This window comes from Silene latifolia, chromosome Y, assembly GCF_048544455.1.
Source record: "Silene latifolia isolate original U9 population chromosome Y, ASM4854445v1, whole genome shotgun sequence".
In the NCBI taxonomy this organism is placed as follows: domain Eukaryota; kingdom Viridiplantae; phylum Streptophyta; class Magnoliopsida; order Caryophyllales; family Caryophyllaceae; genus Silene; species Silene latifolia.
In genome coordinates, this window is record NC_133538.1 from 126,736,780 (window position 1) to 126,751,467 (window position 14,688).

Genomic DNA, 14,688 nt, shown 5'->3' on the forward strand with positions numbered 1-14,688 from the left:
CAAACGCGGAAATCATGAAGTGAGATCGGGAAGAGGCGCAGCATGAGCCGCGTCCCTTTGAAGAGGCGCAAGAAGGCGCCGCGCTTGTTCCCAAGTTGGTCCGTTCGCGGATTTTTGGAAACAAAGAATTAGTATAAATAGAAGCGTCGACGAGGCGTTAATTCACACAATTCTTCCGTCTCTTCCTCGTCTATTCACATAAAACTCTCGAAATAAATCTTCAAGAGAAAATTGTCATCATGAATACTTTGGAGATCCGTCTGAAGGAATGGATCAACGAGTTTTCGAATGTGGAGAAGCACGACATGGGTGCTTATAACCTTGGGTCTTTGTTGAGTTTGAAACTCATTAAGATTGTAAAACCGTTCTTGGATGCTTGCCTTGACTATTGGGACCCGAATTATCATGTTTTCGCGTTCCCGGAGGTGACATTTGCCCATTTCCGAAGAAATAGCCGCTATTGGTGGATGGGATCCGAACATTTACCCGCCATTCCTTCCACTTCACAAGGGTATAAGAGCAAATTCAGAGACTTGCTTGGACCGACCAGACTTGAGGTGGATCGTCTAGTTACCCCGAAAGGCGTGAGAATGTTGGATTTTGTAGACCGATTCATTAACAGGGCCGACCCTACTGTTTCCCATGTTGCTAGGAGGAGGGCATTTGGCTTTTTTTTTTGCCGCACGTGTATGTCTTCCAAGGACACGTTGATGAAGATTTGAGAGGTGATCCCCGTCTTTTGGGTCTTATTGAGCAAATGGAGTCGCTGCAGAGCCCGACTTGTTTATGCTTAGGGAGATCATCTTTGGTTTAGATAATAGGAAATCCAACCGCGATCTGCCGTTCTTGGGGAGTCCCGTCATTTTGCGGAGTAAGAGACATCATTCCTTTTTTTTTTTTTTTTTTTTTTTTTTTTTTTTGTTTGGTGTCTAATACCCGCTTTTGGTAGGTTTGGCTTATGGAACAGCTCCGACCGCTCGAGCCCCCGGTTCATGCACTTTCCTATCATTCCCGTATGATTGCGATGAGGACGCGGTTGTACATGGTGGACTTCACCCGGGTCCGTGACTATTGGAAGAACAAGTCAAGAATGATGATGGCCCGTTGATTAGGTGGGTTGTACCGTGGTGGCACCTCAAGTCCGTCACTGGAGTGTCTTCTTTGGATCCCACTAGGTCCGTGCGCATTCGGGACCGGAGTTCATGGTATGCATCTTTCCGGAAAGATTGATGAGGCAAGTTGGGCCAAGCGGCGACGATCCCGAGGCTTGACACCGTCCCCAGATTGCTATGGCGCTTACTACGAGAGAGCCGAAGAGAGTGGGCTATCAAATGGGCCCAAAGAAACATGTGGTTCTTGAGTTTCTCCGCCAATGCTTTGTGGGTGTCGGATTCCTATCTGAGGTGGAGAACGGCTGCGACTTCGGAAGAGCGCGAGAGACTATGGAAACGCGAACTCGTTGACTACAAGGTGCGCAAGGGAGAGAAAGAGAAGGAGAAGCATCGACGAGAGGGAGAAGAAGAAGCCGGTTTTGTGTCATTCACCCTTGAAGAAATCAAAGACTACTCTGTTGCGGAAATGGTGGTTGGCAAGAACGGAAGAGTCGGGCCTCGAGAAAGACCGTTGGTGATTAGGTCTGAAGTGGTGCAAGAGCGCCGGCTCGAGGTCGTGACAAGAAATATGACAAGAGTGACAAGGGCAAGGGGAAGATGGAGGAATAGCCCGAGTCCTTATTTATTATTTGATTATTATTATTATTGTTGTCATAAAAAGGAGGGATTTTTAGAATCCTAGCCTATTCTATTTTTATTATGTAACGTACTATTATTATTAGAAAGCGAATGGAATAAAAAAGGTTGAATGGTTATGAAACCGTTGTGATTTTCTTTTATTATTCTTGTCGAATTTCAAATGCAACGCAAATGTCCTTCTATTTACATTTTAGGTATAATGGGTTGAATCATGTGAAGGATTGCCTACGTATTCACTTAAAAAAGCGAAATCAAACCCTTGCGCGTAGTTCGAGTAAATGTAAAAGAATAATTGTTCAAAGCAAGAGCTTGTAATGAACATAGAAACTAAGCATGAGCTTTTGCTTGTTCTCAAGGTGCGAATTTAGTTTATTTGATGATATGAGGATGACAAATTTGTCAAAATGCAAGAGCATAGTGACACTTAGCTTACTTCATTTGGGCAGGGGCCGTTTATTTAGTGCCAGAGCGACACATGGGTTTACGCGAGGCGCGTGTGTGGTCCTATTCTAGGCATAGTATCGTTTCAATTGGTCAAGGTTTGTGGGGTTTGAAAACTCATTCCCATCTAGGTCTGTGATTCTAACCGCACCCCATGGGAGTATGGATTTGACTAGATATGGTCCGGCCCAATTAGGTTTGAATTTTCCCCTTGGGTCGACTGGTAAAAGAGCTCTAACCGATTTGAGTACTAAGTCTCCTTCTTTGATGTTTCTTGGCCTAACCCTTTTGTTGAAAGCTCGTTTGATACGTGCTTGATATGTTTGGACATTATGTAAGGCGCGTAGCCTACGTTCATCCAGGAGGATGAGTTCTTCATATCTATCCTTCTTCCAATCGGCTTCGGGGATTTGGCTTTCGAGTAGAATACGCAAGGATGGTATTTCTAGTTCGACTGGTTGTACGGCCTCCATGCCGTAGGTCAAATAGAAAGGAGTAGCCCCGGTGGGCGTCCTAAGCGATGTACGGTAGCCCCATAGGGCAAAAGGTATCTTGCTTGGCCAATCTCGTAAATGTCGGTCATTTTCTTGAGAATTGTGACAACATTCTTGTTTGCCGCCTCTACCGCGCCGTTAGTCTGTGGTCTATAGGGCGAAGAGTGGTGATGCTTAATCTTATATTTGGCTAGCAATTGCTCGGTTTCAGCTTGGAAGTGTGACCCATTATCACTAATGATCTCATGCGGGCAACCATATTGACAGATGATGTTGTTTTGTATGAATTTTGCCACATTTTTAGCCGTAAGACCAATGTAGGAAGCTGTTTCTACCCATTTGGTGAAATAGTCAATCGCCACTAGAATGAAACAGTGACCTCCTGTTCCGGCTGGGGTTATCTTTCCGATTATGTCAATTCCCCATGCGGAAAATGGCCAAGGAGATGTCATCGTGTATAGCAACGAAGGAGGGACATGTTGTACATTCCCGAAGATTTGGCAATTGTGGCAATGTCTCACGTATTTGATGCAATCGGATTCCATTGTGGTCCAATAATACCCTAAACGTGTGATTTTCTTTGCCATTATAGGCCCACTCATGTGGGGACCGCATTCTCCGTCGTGGACTTCTTCCATCACCTTGCGTGCCTGTGAATGATCAAGGCAACGTAGGACTACACCAAGAGGTGTTCTTTTGTATAACTCTCCTTCGTCAGGATGTATTGGGAAGCTAATAGGCGTATAGCACGTTGTCCCCTTTTGTCCATATCCGGTGGATAGGTACCATTAAGCTTGAAATTCAGGATTTCTTGGAACCAGGGTTCCTGTACGATTTCCTCTTCATTGGTGATTTGGTGGACATAAGCGGTTCCGACGTCGTTCGATACACAAGGGCATGTCTATCATGTGATCTGGCATATTTATCAAGGATGCAAGTTTCGCAAAAGCGTCTGCAATTTGATTTTCCTCCCGAGGTAGGTGTAAGTAGGTTACGTGATCAAAGAATTGAGCCACTTGGTCTATCCTAGCCTGATAGGGTGCGAGGCTTTCACTTCGGATTTTCCAAGATCCTGTAACTTGGTTGATGATCAGCGATGAGTCCCCATGTACTCGGAGGTTTTTAATGCCTAAGCTTACTGCCGCTTGTAGCCCAATGAGACAAGCTTCGTACTCTGCGGCGTTGTTTGTCACCTCGAAGTCGAGTTTGACAAAGAATCGGTGTATGCTCACCTTCGGGAGAAATGAGCAACACTCCTATTCCGAATCCTCTTAAATTTGATGCTCCATCAAAGTATAGATCCCAGGAGTCTACATTTGTTTGAAGTATATCCTCGTCGGGAAATGACCAAGTATCTATGGTTTGTGCGTCGTTGATAGGATTTTCTGCGAAGAATTCGGCGACGGCGCGACCTTTATGACTTTCGGTGGCACATATTTGAGGTCGAATTCGAGAGCATCGAGTCCATCTTGCCAGGACGTCCGTTGAGAACGGGTTTCTCGAAGAGGTATTTGACTGGATCCATTTTGGAGTATATCTTGACGGAGTAGCTAAGCATGTAGTGACGTAGCTTCTTCGTTGCCCACACAAGAGCGAGGCATGTCTTTTCGAGTCGTGAGTATTTGCACTCATATTCCGGGAACTTCTTACTTAGATAGTAAATAGCTCTTTCTTCGCTTCCTACGGTTTGAGCCAACATGGCACCCATGGCGGTTTCGATTCTTGTGAGATATAAACCAAGAGGTTTATCTTGTTGTGGCGGCATGAGCACTGGTGGTTTAGCCAATATCTCCTTGATTCGGTCAAACGCCTTTTAACAATCGTCATCCCACATGGTGTGGTCTGTTTTCTTGAGTTTCTTGAAGATAGGCTCGCAAATCATTGTAAGTTTCGATATGAATAGACTTATGTCTTGTACTTTTCCCGGGAATCCTCCGACTTTTTTTGTTTGAGGTTGTGGCATTTCGATCGAGCTTTGATTTTGGAAGGATCTATTTCTATACCTCTTTGGTGACGACGTATCCCGGGAGTTTCCCGGATGTTACCCCAAATGTGCATTTCTGGGGATTGAGCCTCATGTTGTACTTTCGTAGCCTTGCGAAGAATTTGCGAAGGTTCGCAATATATCCCTCTCTTTCCTTGGATTTGACGATCATGTCATCTACATATACCTCAACTTCTTTATGCATCATGTCATGTAGAAGTGTAGTTGCGGTGCGTTGGTATGTAGCTCCGGCGTTGATCAATCCGAATGGCATTACTGTATAGCAATATGTTCCCCATTGGGTGACGAATGCGGTCTTGTGCATATCTTCCATGGCCATCTTGATTTGGTTATAACCCGCATATCCATCCATGAAGGATAGTAATGCGTGGTCTGCAGTATTGTCCACCAATATGTCAATGTGAGGTAGATTAAAGTCATCTTTTGGACTCGCTTTGTTTAAGTCCCTAAAGTCAACACAAACACGGATTCTCTCATCCTTTTTGGGTACGGGTACTATGTTAGCTACCCAGTCAGAATACTCGGAAACTTTGATGAACCCGGCTTTGAATTGTTTATCAACTTCTTCCTTAATCTTTAGAGCCCATTCTGTTCTCATTCGTCGAAGCTTCTGTTTCACAGGTTTGAAACCTGGCTTAATCGGAATCCTATGTTCGGCGATATCCCTGTCGATCCCTGGCATGACTTTGTAGGACCAAGCGAAAACGTCTTTGAATTCATTTAGGAGGTCTATAAAATTGGCCCTTTCGGTGGAGCTCAAGGTAGTCCCTATCCTAAGTTCTTTGGGTTCTAGTTCGGTTCCTACGTTGATGGGTTCGGTATCTTCTATTACTGGTCCCCCTTCCCCTTCTTGTAATATTTCTTTGGCTACGTAGGGAGGTATTTCGGTCAAGTCTGGGTCTTGGTCATCCTCAGTATCATCATAAATGCAATTGCACTCGAAAGAACACAGAGAGTAAGCGAACCGATTTATTCATATTAAGATTTGAGTAAAGTTGAAACAAAGAAACCAACGATCCATGGTCGGTGGTGGCAAAGGAACGATAGTTTGGGCATTTCCCGAACTACCGTGACTACTCGAGGCTAAGCTAGGAGAAACGAAGGGAGTGGGGATGACAACAGGAGTAGACTCTCTAATGACTTCTCTAGACTCCGACTCTGACTCCGACTCCGACTCCGACTCGAACTCGTCGTCTTCTGGTTCTCCTTTGAACATCTCTCCTTCTCCAGTAGTGAGCTTGAAGAGTCTTCCTTGGTTGTTGGTCCATTTGATAGATTTTCTCCATCCTTTCTGCTGCTTTGTGTCGATTTCTGTGATCAACGCGGTGGGGTTGAAGCGATCGTCCTGAAGTATCATAGTAATGATCTCATCCTGCGCGGCCCTAATGAATCGATCTTCTCCAAATAATAGGCTCACAGACTTGTTCGTCAAGCAAGGTGCTTGACGGGTTTTGACGGTAGGAACCGTTTCGGGAGGAATGAAGTAGCAATCGTGAAAGATCTCGATTCAGGCTAACTTCCTCTCAAGATAATGCCAAGGTTCGGGAAATCCGTGAAAGAGTTTTGAACTTCCTTCTTGAACGAAGTATCCATTTAGAGTGGGGAGATATGGTCTCATTTGGACTCCCACGTGCTTGCGATTTTGGACTTGAGCGAGCATTTCGAGAACTTCTTCTTTTGTGGGTTTGTACCCTAGTCCAAGTGGTATCCTTGTCGAGTTGCCTTCCTTGTATGGTGCGAAGGTATTTTTCCGAATTGGGTTCAAAGGCATTCCAGGGAAGTATCCCTGAGATTTGAGTATGTGGTTGACCACCAAGTTGGAGTAGGGATTATAGTATAAGGGTGCCAACTCACTTTCTATGACATTTACACTTTGGAAGCCCCCAAGTTCGTATATGGGATCTGCAAGGACTTGATTGTTTGATTGCTTTTCGATTATTGCCTTGATGGGTGACGAAGTGATCGTCACAACTTTGCCATTTAGTGGAATCTTGATCTTTTGATGAAGGGTGGATGTTACCGCTTTGGAACCATGAATCCAAGGCCTTCCCAGAAGTATGTTGAATGAAGCTTCGATGTCCACTATTTGGAAGTTAACCTTTCGTTCAATTGGTCCCGTGGCTATGGTTAGGCTAGCAAGTCCAACCACTTTTCGTCGTGTACCGTCATATGCACGTACACCTTGATTGGTGGGAGTCCAATCCGACTCTTTCATGCCTAGCTTGTATGCCGTTTTGAGGGGTATGACGTTGACCGCGGAGCCATCATCTACCAAAGTCATTGGCACATTCTTCTTTAGACAAATGACAGTGATGTATAGAGCAAGGTTGTGACTAGCGCCAAAAGGTGGCAAGTCTTCATCTGAGAAAGTAATAGAATTACTTAGCTTCGGTGATTCTTGGAAGACCAAGTTGACTACATCTTCAGGAGTGGAGTTATGTGCTACATTAAATTTGGCCAAAGCTTGCGAAAGAAAGCTTGGCGATACGGAAATGAGCTTGCCACTAATTGCCGATGAAAGATCAGCCTTGGTCTTTGTAATTGCTTGAGCAAATGATCGGTGGGGTCATCTTCGTTGTCATTTGGTGTGATGACATTGGTTGGACCGTTTTGAGTAGTGCTTTGATATGGGCGACCCGAACGAGTTAGGTGATCCACATCTTGGTCTTCACCATTTTGGACTATTTCCTTGACTAAGGAGTTTTCAATGAGGTATTCGTCTTCATCATCATCGGCCCAAACCCCATTGACTGCAGCTAGTTCCTTCATTCTCATGATGTCACTTTCTAGTCGTATGATTTGATCGACTAGTTTATCAACCACGGTGACTAATTCTTGCATAGCGGCATTTTGAGAGAAGATCAATGGTACGCGTTCTTTAGGTATTGCGTTGGGATTGCGCAAGGTCGTTACCATGTTTTCTAGTTCCCACACTTGTCTATCTACATTCCTTGCCCATGTGATGAAGTCGGAAATGGTAGGGGAGATAGTGGAGTAGAGCCTTTCTTTCTCAATTGCATGAATTTCATTTTCGGTGGGAGAAATGAGGTGTGAGCAATCTTAGGTAGATTCATCACTTGTAATCACTAGAACTCCAAGAGGATTCTGAGTGTTGTTGGGCTTACCTCCTGGTGGAATTGGAAGTCGACCATCTTCAATCATATCTTGAAGCACGTGTTTCAACTTGTAGCATTTTTCTGTGTCGTGCCCTTTGCCCCTATGGTATTCACAGTAGGAATTTTCATCCCAGAATTTGGACTTCCTTTCGGGTTCGGGAGTAGGTCCAATGGGTTGGAGTTTACCTTGTTTCATTAGCCTTTTTAGAGCGTTGGAGTACGTATCCCCAAGGTTTGTGAATTTCCTTGGTGGAGTAGTTTTCTTGGATGGCTCGAGAAGGTTGACTTCGTCGGTCTTGCTAGTAGAGCCGTATGAACGACTTGTGGACCCTTGATATCCTCTACCTACCGTTTTGGACAAGAGTCCTTTACGGATGTCATCTTCAATTCGCGTCCCTAGTACAGTTAAGTCCTTGAAAGTCTTGATGTTTTGATATCTCAAATGGTTGGCATATATGGGCTTGAGATTATCCACAAACTTTTCCACAAGAGTAGCCTCATCCGGGCGTTCAACTAGTTGAGTACTAGTCTTCCTCCACCTACTTAGGAAGTCGGTGAATCCTTCTTTGTCATTTTGGGTAAGAACCTCTAGAGTACGCATGTTGACTTGGATCTCGGCATTATCCGCGTATTGTTTTGAGAACTCGATTGCGGCGTCTTCCCAAGTAGCGACCTTTTTGTGATCTAAAGTGTAGAACCATTGCTTCGGAATGGTGTCAAGAGATGAAGGAAAGATCCTTAAGAACATCTCAGGTTTGATGCCTTTGATAGACATGTAATCCTTGAAGGCGCGGATGTGGTTCAAAGGGTTCACATGTCCTTTAAACTTAGGGATATCCATCATGCTAAAGTTAGTTGGCAATTTGGAATTGACGGCTTCATATTTGCGATTGTTTTCCCTATAAATGTCATCCCCCTTAAGGTACATCAATTGCTCCTCTAGGTATTGGAGTCTCTTCTCGGCTGCAGTTGTTCCTATGATAGGATTCTCATCTTTAGACTCGTCATCGGAAAAATGTAGTACTTCACCTTTAAGGGGAGGCAACCTTCCCTCTACATCAAAGATACGGCCTACGATAAGTTCAAGGCGGTCATAGGTTTATTCTTGAGTGATTTGCATTTGGGCTAGCGCGGCTAGGATTCGATCATTACTCTCTTGAATTTGCTGGAGGTTTGTTTCATCGCTTGATCTGGGCATCTTGGAAACTGGATAAGAGATCGGCGACAAATCAAAACACGATCGACCATTCTATCACACTTGCTAAAAGAGGAAAAGTTTTGACTCGTGAAGTGGGTGTGTGCCACTTGTGTTGAATGGATTTTGAAGAAAGACAAGGTGTTTGAAAATGTGTGTCCTAGTCAACTGTAGTGTAGTTGTAGGAGTGGACTCGAAGTGAGGTTTGAAATGGGCTTGTGGCCCGAATTTTGACACGACAATCGGACGGAGTTTTGACCGGATTTTGCGCTAATTGAAGGCCCTATTTCGAAATTCTTGTTTGAAAATAAGGATTTTGATTTTTTTTTTAAAATTCGTCATGGTTTTGTTTAGAAGTGGTGATCATATAGGGTTTACACATTTATACAGGCATTATAACGGGATGCTGAGTGCATTTAGAAGGGTTTTGGTTTAAAGGGTAGGTTGCCATACCGAACCATCAAACCCAAAGTCTGTGGAGAGGCTCGTGCCAAACAAGAGTAAGGCCGATTCCTAGTCCATTTCCTCAAGTAGTGAAGGCCCTTGATACAAACAAGAGTAAGCATCATGGTATGGATGACGTCAATCGCTATCCATCCTTAGGCCCAAATAAGAATTAGGACCGTTTAGACGGGACGATTGGTCGAATGGGTTGGGTTGGGCCTAGGAAGGCCGAATAAACGATCTAGGAAGACCGAGTTATGAAAACCGACAATTGTCTTGTACAAACTTATTCCCTAACCTTGTTCAAGTTTCACACTTGCTACATGTAAGTGTATTATCCCAGTGAGTCGCCAAAGCGTGGGACGAGTGGGCGCCACGGGGGCGCTTGGTGAAGGTCGAAAAACAAGCGTTTGCATTTTGTAAGGAGTCGCCACCAATTTTTATGGGAAATTGGAACCGTTCGAATACCTCGTGTCATGTCAAGACACAAAGTAGTGACATGAACACTAAGCAATCGTTACCCTTAGCATTCTATGTCTAGAATGACTCTCGTGGATGCCAATGAATACGGGTGCTCACGGAGATCTGGAGTAAGGGGTGAGGGTACGTATTAGGAAGCTCTTTTGATCGAACACCTAATCCCGCCCGCCTCGATAGCGGCCTCTACTAATGATTAGGGAAGTTATTCATACTTGATATATCGTCGGTTATATGCATGCAATGCAACATCCAAGTTTTAATCCTAGCATGTGAGAATTAACTAAGTCGGTTGACACGTAATTAGCATACAATTGGGTCGAAGTTGGAATTTAATGTTGATTTACATGTGGAAACATACAAATGATAAAAGAAATACAATAATGAAAATTACATTAATTACAACGGATAGGCGATTTATGTCGAAAATACCTTTAAAACGGATAATTTGAGAAAAAAAAGAATAAAAGAATAAATCAACGAACAAAACAGAAGGTGATAATACGGATATTAGTTAGTTAATACGTGGACTAATTAAACTAGGTCAAGGCAGAAACGGAGTTCGGGGACGAAATCATCTGGAACAGCGCAGAGAGGCTGCGCCCTGCGGAAGAGCGCGGCGATTCTTTGCGTCTGTTCCAAGGGTGAGTTCGGCCGTTAAGCCGGAAGCGCAAATCGTTAATGTTAATTGGTAATTTTATGGATCGATTAAATTATTTACTCGGATGAAAGTGATTAATACTTTTATTACATGTCAATGATGGTCATGAAAGCGATAAACATGGATGAGACGGATGCAAACGGATTATTTACATGAAATTATGATGGAAACATTAATGAGTTCTCTGTTGAAATAAGTCAATTAGGCTAAATATGACGGATATACAACGAATATGCGAATAAGCAGATGAAAATTATATCAATGACGAATTCCAGAAACTCAATATGAACAAATTGAATCTCTAAAACCCGGGTTTGAATTTAATGACGAAAACCCGTAAATATGAATTATAAGGGATTTAAGTCGGATTTATGATGAATTGAACATGCTAATGAATTATGAATTATGATACGATATACATGTGAATATTAAACTATTGTGATGAAGAATTAACGTATTTAACAAGCAAAAGAAAGATTTGAATACGAATTACGAGGACAAACGAAGAAGAAAGGAGGCTGCGGCGGCCCTCACGAAGAGGCGCAGCAGGAACTGCGCTCCTTCGAAGAGGCGCAGCAGTTGCTGCGTCCTTTCTCGACTGTTATCTACTGGAAATCCGCAAAAACAGGTTTTAACAAAGGGTTTTAGAAATCGATTTTAACGGTATTTTCGACGTAAACCTTACAATTGATGATACGACATTTAAAATACAATAAATAAAAGAGAGATTTACACCCTCAGACTTACATGTTGACGAAACGAGATGAACTAAGATATCGACTAGTGAATGCTCGACGCGAATGCAAAGAGAGTGCCCTCGTAAGAGGAAAACGATTGATTAATTTAAGTTGATTGAGTGTAGTTGGTCAAATTGGTCGGTCATGCAACGGAGAGGCTGGTACCCGGAAAGATCCGAGCTTACGTGGTCGGAAGTCCAAGCACGTAGGCGCCAATTAGTAAGAACAAAGTCTAGAATTCAAAGGGAGAAGAGAAGGGCGGACACTCGCGTGAGAAATATGAGGAACGAAGGCTCCTATTTATACTAATCACACGACGGAATAGGGTTTCGGAGACTCTTTGGAAGTGAATCTCGGAAAGATATGAAAAAGATACGTGGAACATGCAAAGAAGGGCATGGGAAGAGGCGCGGCAGCCACCGCGTCTCTTGGAAGAGCGCGCAAAGACTGCGTGCGTCTATTCCCGAGGAGGTTTCCTCCTCAAGAAAGATTTCGCGTTTGAGTTATGGTAGGACGGAAATAATTCGATTATCTTATGAATATTACGGGATATCATTTGCCAAAAGATAGAATTTATGAAATATGGAATAGAAATATCAGGAACATTCGAACATTCCGACTCGGGATTTAACGGTTATCGAGAAAATGGAGACGGTTTTTGACCCGGCCTCCGAATGTACTCTAATTACCGCCAAAACGACCGTATCGGGACGTAGATGACAACTAAGAGGTTGACATTTAATATTTGAGCAATCACTTGACGACAATCTTATTTAATCGTCACAAATCGTTCCGCGAATCAAACATGCGGCCCAATCATCACCGGGTGGTTTGCGGGAGGTGCAGAAATGAGGTATCTACAACTTTTATCTCGTGACGGTCTCACTCCTCCGTTTTATTCCATATTTTTGAGGAGATTGTGTATGTGATTAGTGAGTTGTGTGCCAAATCAAGGGCACTTGTACTTTATTTTTCACTCAGTTGAGATTGGACGGTCTTATATGGTCCTGTTTAGGAGCTAGCTTGGCGCTTTTACCTCCCCATTACCATAACTTGTTTTGCCTTTTCTCACCAAAACCTCACTATTCCCATATCATTTGTAAGCTCTCGGCTGTGATGGACATTAATGGTTGGAGTGTGTGCATTAGTACTTAAATCGTCTTTCATTTTTGTTGTATGCATGCTATGTAGGCCGCAGTTAGGTGAGTGACTATTTCTCTTTCTCTCTTTCACATATATTATTCACCCTTGGCTTCATGAGAGAAGAGTGACCACGTGAGAGTCCGATTTTGTTTGTCTTGCAAGGTCGATAGGTCAGCTATATTTCTAAACAACTTATAACTCGTTTGCGTATTGACTGCTTAGCTATGACTGTTAATTTTTGTTGCATTAAATTGGTTCAAGTAGACAAGTTAAGCTAGCTTTGAGTTTTCATTTCCGTTCCATTAGTTGCATTTTAGTTTACTCGAGGACGAGTAAAGGTTCGGTTTGGGGAGATTTGATACGTGCATTTTGTATAGTCTTTTTAGCCTATTTTAGCACGTATTTCTATGTAATTTCGTACTATCTATATTGCGTTTTGCCCCGAATTGGCTACTTTGGTTCGTTTTGTCCGTTTTGTAGGAATGAACGTAAAATTAGTGGAATCGTACCATTTTCGTCCTTTTTGCATGCATTTTGAGGAGACGGGATTTTCCAGAGTGAGATCTTACATTGGGATGCGTGAAGGAACGGTCTACGAGGTAGTCGGTCACGAGTTTGAGCTGTTTTGGAGGAATAATACTCGATCAAGCTATTTTACCACTCGATCGTGTGGTTTCTATGGCATTGGTTGGTCGATCGAGTAGTATTATGCTCGATCAAGAAGCGCTGGAATTAGAGGTTACTCGATCGAGTAACAATTCTACTCGATCGAGTAGATTATTTGGAGAAATGCTCGATCGAGTGGTTTTGCATCGCTTTCGATCGAGTGGTTTCGGCTTTCATGGGCTTTAATTAGTCCGTGAACGTGTTTTAGCTTATGGACTTAGTAGTTTTTCTATTTAAGCGCATAATAACTAGGTCATTAGTATCTAATCTATCCAAATTTTATTTTATCAATCATCTTCACAGTAAAAAGACTGCGTTACTTTTCTTCCTTCCACTGTAACTTTTGCTTTCGGATTTTCTCGCTCGGATTTGTTTGTTCTTTACGCCGGATTCTTGCGATTGTAATCTCTTTCTCCCTTTTAATATTAATCTTTCTTTCATTCATCTTAATTGTTTGTTTTGCTTCATTTAATTCTCTGCCCTAATTACCTTTTATGCAATTTTATTATTGTCTCATCATGTTTAATATTAGTTTATTCATCGTTATTAGTTTTGACGATACTGATAGCATGAGTAGCTAATCTGTTTCATGTTAGGATTAGGGAATCTGCGGTAGAAATGTGACGATGTAGTAAATAAGTTGGATGAATTATTTGTGAGATTCTGTCCCCATAGCAATATAATTGTATATACCGACTTAGTTGAGTGCACGCTTCTGAGTCACTTTTTTAATCTGGTTAAATTTAATTCTGGATCGGAAGATTGGACTAAATAGACCTGCTATGAACAGTAGACTACCCTGACGAGGACGGAAGTTAAGTTAGTGGGAGTCTAGGGTGGAAAGTGGACCGGAAGGACCTTTCCATATCCGTCTCGCAGTAATTTATCTAAGTTGTTTACAGTTAAGTCACTGGACTACCGTAGTGAACCGAAATCCTGACATGTCCCCTCTCTATTGATACTTTATTTCTATTTTCTGCCTTAATTGCTCTTTCCTTATTTCTTTTGCCTTAAAGCTTTTAGTTTAGGAAATCAAATTACAAACCCCCCCATTTGTGACCAAATAGACGGACTCTTACAGATATCTTGCCTCCCTGAGGAGATCGACCTGACTTCCCTAGCTATATAGTTAGTTTAGTTAGTTATTTTTGATAGGTACACGACAGCCCTGTCAATCACAAAAGGATAGGACTAGACTATGTATGGTTGGAAAAGATTTTCTGCAAATCAAAATTATGGCAGCTTCCAGGACCAACGGGGTGGAGAATGTTGATATGGAAAATCCTAACAAGGACACTGCCGGTAGGGAGTGAATTGGCAAAAAGAAAGTTAAGTATGAATCACTCCTGCCAGCTCTTTGGAACGGAGGAGATGAGTCAAGAAGCCATGGAGCACTTATTCAGGGATTGTAAGGTGGTAACCAAAATTTGGGCAGGAACAGAACTTGGAATTAACACAAACCAAGGGAGCCATACGGACACTGAGGCATGGATTTGTGGACATAGGCCATGTTGGAGTATGTGTCCTCAACAATAGTACGATCACACGTATAAATCTC